This window comes from Rattus norvegicus, chromosome 9, assembly GCF_036323735.1.
Source record: "Rattus norvegicus strain BN/NHsdMcwi chromosome 9, GRCr8, whole genome shotgun sequence".
Taxonomy (NCBI): Eukaryota; Metazoa; Chordata; class Mammalia; order Rodentia; family Muridae; genus Rattus; species Rattus norvegicus.
In genome coordinates this window covers 61,806,597-61,814,039 of record NC_086027.1, presented here as the reverse complement: position 1 = coordinate 61,814,039, position 7,443 = coordinate 61,806,597, and the positions used below count along the sequence as shown (strand labels likewise).

The following is a 7,443-nucleotide window of genomic DNA, read 5'->3' as shown; positions in this document are numbered from 1 at the left end:
GTCAAATGAAAGTGAGGTCAAAATCAGTGGATAAAAGACAAATTAACTAGAAAATATCTTCCTGAGTGAGGTAACAAAAGAACACAGATGGTATGCACTCACTGATAAGTGGCTATTAGCCCAAAAGCTCAGAATTCCCAAGATACAATTCAGAGACCACATGAAGCTCAAGAAGAAGGAAGACCAAAATGTGGATGCTTCAGTCCTTCCTAGAAGGGAGAACAAAAATACTCACAGGAGGCAATATGGAGACAAAGTGTGGAGCAGAGACTGAAGGAATGGCCATCCAGAGACTGCCCCACATTGGGGATCCATCCCATATACAGACAGCAAACCCAGACAATATAGCGAATGCCTGACAAATACAGAGGTGGATGCTCGCATCCAACCAATGAACTAGAACTAAGAATGGAGCCTCAAATGGAGGAGTTAGAGAAAGGACTGAAGGAGTACATAAGAAGAACAACAATATTAACCAACCAGACACCCCAGAGCTGCCAGAGACTGAATCATCATCCCAAGAGTACACAGGGATTGGCCTATGGCTCCAGCAGCATATGTAGCAGAGGACAGCCTTGTGGGGCATCAATGGGAGGTGAGGCCCTAGGTCCTGTGAAGGCCTGAGGCCCCGTTGTAAGGGAATGTCAGGGCAGGGTGGTAGGAGGGAATGGATGGGTGGGTGGGGGAGCACCCTCATAGAAGCAGCAGGAGGTGGATGGATAGAGAGTTTCTGGAGGGGAAACCAGGAAAGTATATAACATTTAAAATATAAATACAAATATTCAATAAAAGAAAATGGAAGCAAGAAAAAGAATAAGGTGGACCATATTGGAATGCCAATAGCAATGGGGTGATGTCATTCTAGAGAGGACAGCATTAGCTGGGAGCTTAGACATGTAGAAAATATTATACATTATGAGGTGTATTGATTAATATGGTTTGGGACAAGGAAAAGGCAGATTAACTGATTAATGGTGTTGGTGTAACTAGGAATTTGAAAAAGATATTCATTATTCATATTTTATTAAAAACAGATTTTAAATGTAATATCAACATAAAAGTAAAGCCACAAATTTAATGGAAAAATACATGATAAATTTTGGAGGTAAAGAATTACTTCATAAGCTTATTACTCAAACACATAAAGACAAAAAGTGGCAGATCAAATACCTGTATGTCATGTAAAATAAGTTAACATGAAACAAAAATATATGATAAAATACATGAAAAGTAAAATAAATTTTTATTACAAAGGCCATATTTATAGAAACATTTCTGGATCTATGAGTTCCATTTTATACCTTGACCACGTTGAGCAATATTGACACTCTCATCTTCTCTTTCTTCACATATTTTCTGTGTGAGCAGCTTATTTTACCTCTTGTGTTTATAGTATAGTAAGTGTTTTCTCACTCAAATTGCTACAGATGCAAGTGAGGAAAAATTTCAAATGCAAGCTTCTTTTCATGGAATTACTGTTAATTTGTTGCCAGAGTGATCTTTTAAAAGTTGAACTCCTCATTCTCTGGACTCAACATCTTTAAATGTTTTTAACAGATACAAATACACAACATATTCTTGTCTGTGATCACTCTTTCTGTTGGCTAACGCCGTCTCTATTCAGATGTCAGACTGTGGAATTTTTGTGATTTACTTGCTACGTTTTGTAACTACTCACTTTTTTTGTAAATAAAATGTCAGTTCCCGGACAGTTGGGTGGTGCTTGTTCCATTTTACCCAGGACAGTCCGACATATAGAAATTGATATTTGGATAAATAAGCCACAGTTTATCAGTACAAAAAGATGTACAATGATACAGAATGTCATGAATAATAACGCGTGAAAACACTGCTGATTTCAGCCCAGTGGACCCAGGAACCTCATCTCAGTCAGGGACAGGATCCTTCTGGTTTCCATGTGAGCCTAGAAGATAACTCATAGCCCCCCACATCCCAATCCCACTCAGAGAAAACTTGTCCCTGGGAATGCAGACATGCCCAAGCTCACAGGTGAGACCATCACTACTACCCCAATACCTGGTGCAAGTGGGACGTGCCCAGGACCCAGTGAACCCAGGGACCTCATCACAGTCAGTGAAAGGATCCTTCCTGTTTCCATCTGTACTCTGGAGCTGACCATGTGTCAAGCCTTCCGTACCTCAATCCCACCCAGAGAAAACTTGTCTTCCAGCATAGTTGACACATCTAAGATCACAGGCTCACAGCCTTATAGGAGGTACAAGCTGAAGTCAGAGACAGCAAGATCAGCTAACACCAGTTAACCAGAGGCAAGCACAAGAACATAAGCAACAGAAACCGAAACTACTTGGCATCATCAGAACCCAGTTCTCCTACCACAGCAAGCCATGGATACCCCAACACCCCTGAAAAGCAAGATGAAAATCACATCTCATGATGATGATAAAGGACGCTAAGAAGGACATAAGTAACACCCTTAAAGAATATAGGAGAAGACGAGTAAACAGATAGAAGCCCTTAAAGAGGAAACACCTATTTCCTTTAAAGAAATACAGGAAAACCCAACCAAACAGGTGAAGGAATTGAACAAAACCATCTAAATATGGAGATAGAAACAATAAAGAAATCACAACAGGGTACAATCCTGGAGATAGAAAACCTAGCAAGAGATCAGGAGTCAAAGATGCAAGCATCATCAACAGAATGCAAAAGATAGAAGAGAGAATCTCAGCAGCAGAAGATACTATAGAAAATATTAAAGCAGTCAAAGAAAACACAAAATGCTAAAAGCTCCTAACCCAATCATCCATCAAATCCAGAACACAATGAAAAGACCATACCTAAAGATAATAGGTATATAAGAGAGCTAAGATTCCCAACTCAAAGGGCCAATAAACATCTTCAACAAAATTATAGAAGAAAACATGCCTAATCTAAAGAAATTGATGACCATAAACATAAAAGAAGCCTACAGAACCCCAAATAGATTAGACCAGAAAAGAAGTTCCTCCCATCACATAATAATCAAAACACCAAATGCAGAAACAAAGAAAGAGTATTAAAAGCAGTAAGGGAAAAAGTCAAGTAACATATTAAAGCAGGCTAATCAGAATTACACCAGATTTCTCAACAGAGGCTCCAAAAGCCAGAGGATCCTGTACAGATGCCATACAGACCCTAGGAGAACAAAAATGCCAGCCCAGGCTATTTTACCCAGCAAAACTCTTTATTACCATAGATGATGAAACCAAGATATTCCAAGACAAAACCCAATTTAAATAATATGTTTACACAAATCCAGTCCTACAAGGAATAATAGATGGAAAACTCCAACACAAGGATGGAAGCTACACTCAAGAAAATTCTAGAAACCAATCTTCTTTCAAAGAATTGAGAAGAAGAGAGTCACACAAACATAATCTACCTCTAACTACAAAAATAACAGGAAGAAACAATCACTGGTCTTTAATACCTCTTAACATCAATGGACTCAATTCTCCAATAAAAAGACACAGACTAACAGAATGGATATGTAAGCAGAACCTAGCACTTTGCTTTTTACGAGAAATGTACCTCAGCAACAGAAACCCACACTACCTCAAAATAAAGGGCTGATAAAGCAAGTGGACCCAAGCAAGAAACTGTAATAGCTATTACATTACCAAATAAAATCAACTTTCAACCAAAAGTCATCAAAAAAGATGAGGAAGGTAATTTTGTACCCATCAAAGGAAAAATCTACCAAGATGAATTCTCAGTTCTGAACATCTATGCTCCAAATGCAAGGGCACCCAAATTCATTAAAGAAACTTTGCTCAAAACACACATTGAGCCTCACGCAATAATAGTGAGAGACTTCAACATGTCATTCTCTTCAAAGGACAGTTCATGGAAACAGAAATTAAACAGAGACATAGACAGACTAAGAGAAGTCATGAACCAAATGGATTTAACAGATATCTACAGAACAGTTCACCCTAAAACAAAAGTATACAAATTTTTCTCAGCACTTCATGGTACCTTCTCCAATATTGACCATATAATTGGTCACAAAACAAGCCTCAACAGATACAAGAAGATTGAAATAATCCCATGTATCCAATAAGATCACCATGGACTAAGGCTGGTCTTCAATAACAATAAAAATGACAGAAATCTCACGTACACATGGAAGATGAACAACTTTCTACTCAATGATAATTTGGTCAGAGAAGAAATAAAGAACGAAATTAAAGACTTTTTAGAATTTAATGAAAATGAAGGCACAACATACCCAAACTTACGGAACATATTGTAAGCAGTGCTAAGAGGAAAACTCATAGCTCTCAGTGCCTCCAAAAGAAATTGGAGAGAGCATACACTAGTACCTTAACAGCACATTTGTAAGCTCTAGAGCAAAAAGAAGCAAAAATAACCAAGAGGAGTAGATGGCAGAAAATAATCAAACTCAGGGTTGAAATCAACCAAGTAGAATAAAGAGAACTATACAAAGAATCAACAAAAACAGGAGCTGGTTCTTTGAGAAAATTAATAAGATAGACCCTTAGCCAGATTAACCAGAGGTCACAGAGACAATATCCAAATTAACAAAATGAAAAGTGAGACATAAAACAGAAACTGAAGAAATTAAAAAAATTATCAAATCCTACTTGAAAAAACCTATACTCAATAAAACTTGACAATCTTGTTGACATAGATAATTTTCTAGACAGATACAAGGTATCAAAGTTAAATCAGGATCAGATAAACCATCTAAACAGTTCCATAAACCCTAATGAAATAGAAGCAATTATTAAAAGTCTCCTACCCAAACAAAGCCCTGGACCAGATGGGTTTAGTGCTGAATTCTATCAGAACTTCAAAGCAGACCAAACACCAACACTCTTCAGTCTATTCTACAAAATAGAAACAGAAGGAACACTACTTAATTTGTTCTCTGAAACCACAATTATGATTATCCCTCAACCACACAAAGACCCAGAAAAGAAAGAAAATTTCAGACATATTTTTCTTATGAATACTTATTCAAAAATACTCAATAAAATTCTTGCAAACAGAATCCAAAATCACATCAAAACAATGATTCACTGTTATCAAGTAGGCTTCATCCCAGGGATGCTGACATCTTTAATTTAGGGAAATCTACCAATGTAACTCATTATAAAGATACCCAAATATAATCACATAGTCATCTAATTATATGCTGAAAAAGAATTTGACAAAATTCAATACCCCTTCATGTTATAAGTTTTGGAAACAACAGGAATTCAAGGCCCATACGTAAACGTAGTAAAAGTAACATACAGCAAAATAGTAGCCAACACCAAACTAAGTGGAGAGAAACTTGAAGCAATCCCACTAAAATCAGGGAGTAGACCAGACTGACCACTCTCTTCCTACCTATTCAATATAGTACTTGAAGACCTAGCCAGAGCAATTGGACAACAAAAGGAGGTCAAAGGGATACAAATTGGAAAGGAAGACGTCAAAATACCACCATTTGAGCTGCCTTGTGAGGAGGGTGAGCCACCAAGTCCTGCTGGGTCAGTGTAGCTAGGCGCAGCAGCTGTGATGCTTGTGGGTGATGTTAGGCTTTTCCTGTCTGCTTTGAGGCACTGCTGATGCACCACAGCACAGCTTCTACTTTGGAGAGAGGTCCAAGTGTTGCTGGAAAAGTCCACTAGGAAAAGACTTACTCTTATAAGTGAAAAATCCAAGATAGAGTCAAAACTAAAGAACACGATGCAACAGAAGACGCAGAAGAAACCAGAACTTGATAATGAAAAGCCAGCTGCTGTGGTTGCTCCTCTTAGAACAGGATATACCATGAAAATCAGTAATTATGGATGGGATTAGTCAGATAAGTTTGCGAGAATCTATATTACCTTAACTGGGCTTCATCAGGTAATCTCTGAGAATGTGCAGGGCAGGCACATTTCACAGAGAAGTCTTTTGATCTTTTGCTAACAGCCTCAATGGTAAGAATGACTCCATGGTTGTGAACAATCTTTAGAAAGCTATCTCTATGGAAAGCAGTTCAAAAAAAGTCAAGACTGATAAGTTATTATCCTATTTATAAAGAAAGCTGAAAACACAGGATGGGAATACTTAACTCCAGTGGAAAAAAGAATGCAAAGAGAAAAGCCTTCCTATGACACTGAGGCAGATTCTAGGAAGGGATTAATGAATTTTCTAAAGAAAATGTTTGAAGCCACAGATGATGACAGGAAGCAAGCCATTAATAAAGCATGGGTGAAATCCAGAGAGAAGCAAGTCAGGGAAGACATGGAATTCTGAGGCTTTAAAAGTCCTGTGGGAACTGTGGCGTGGAGTGCTCGTGTTTCCTGTAGGGACTGTTGTTGAAATGCACACATTTGCTCATGTGGGTATGTAGTTTTTGACAGAAAATATTTACACAGCCTTCTAAGTAAAGCCAGCAGATCTTCCATTTCTTACTGGAAGATTTGATTTAAATAAATAAGCTTATTAAGCGTTTTCCTTCATTAGCACCTCAGATATTTTGTTTCAGAAAAGGCTATATGATATCCTTACTGAAATGTATAAAGGAACTCTTACATAATGAAAATGTTACATCACGGATTTTTGTTCTGGCTGGGAGATAGAAAACAGAAGTATTTTTCTATCTGTACCTGACATTAGGTCCCAGTAATGTAAAAAGAAAAGGCAAATTTTTTTCATAAAATTCAAATATTTATATAAACTTGCAAGTTACTATAGGGCTGTTATCTGTTATTACCAGCTTAAGCAACATGTGTTACCATATAATAATTGATTTAAATATATTTATGAATATAAGATTAAACAAAGTACAAATGGCAAAAATAGACAGATATTTTGTATAGATAAGTACTGTCAGTAATCAGCTGCCTTAAAAAATAACCATGATGCGAAAACTTGAAAACCCCATTTATTCCTTTGTTTCCTAAATTTGGAGTTTTACTTAAAAAATCACTATTTGCAGATGACATGATAGTATACTAAATGACCCCAAATATTCAACCAGAGAACTCCTATGGCTGATAAACAACTCCAACAAAGTGGCTGGGTATAAAATTAACTCAAACAAATCAGTAGCCCTCCTCTACTCAAAGGATAAACGGGCTGAGAATGAAAAAATTAGGGAAATGACACCCTTCACAATAGTCACAAATAATAAAGAATATCTTGGTGTGACTCTAAGCAAGCAAGTGAAATATCTATATGACAAGAATTTCAAGTCTCTGAAGAAAGAAATTCAAGAAGACCTCAGAAGATAGAACGATCTCTCATGCTCATGGATCATCAGGATTAACATAGCAAAAATGGCCAACTTGCCAAAAGCAATCTGCAGATTCAAGGCATCCCCATCAAAATTCCAGCTCAATTTTTCACAGAGATGGAAAAAAAAACAGTTCTCATATTCATTTGGAACAAAAACAACAAAAACAAAACAAAAAACAACAA

The 7,443-nt window shown here is 37.1% G+C and overlaps 1 pseudogene; it reads left to right on the top strand.

Annotated features, from left to right (window-relative positions):
* Window positions 1-5,605: 5,605 nt before the first annotated feature.
* Window positions 5,606-6,276, top strand: Cacybp-ps1 (calcyclin binding protein, pseudogene 1; annotated as a pseudogene).
* The last annotated feature ends 1,167 nt before the right edge of the window (window positions 6,277-7,443 follow it).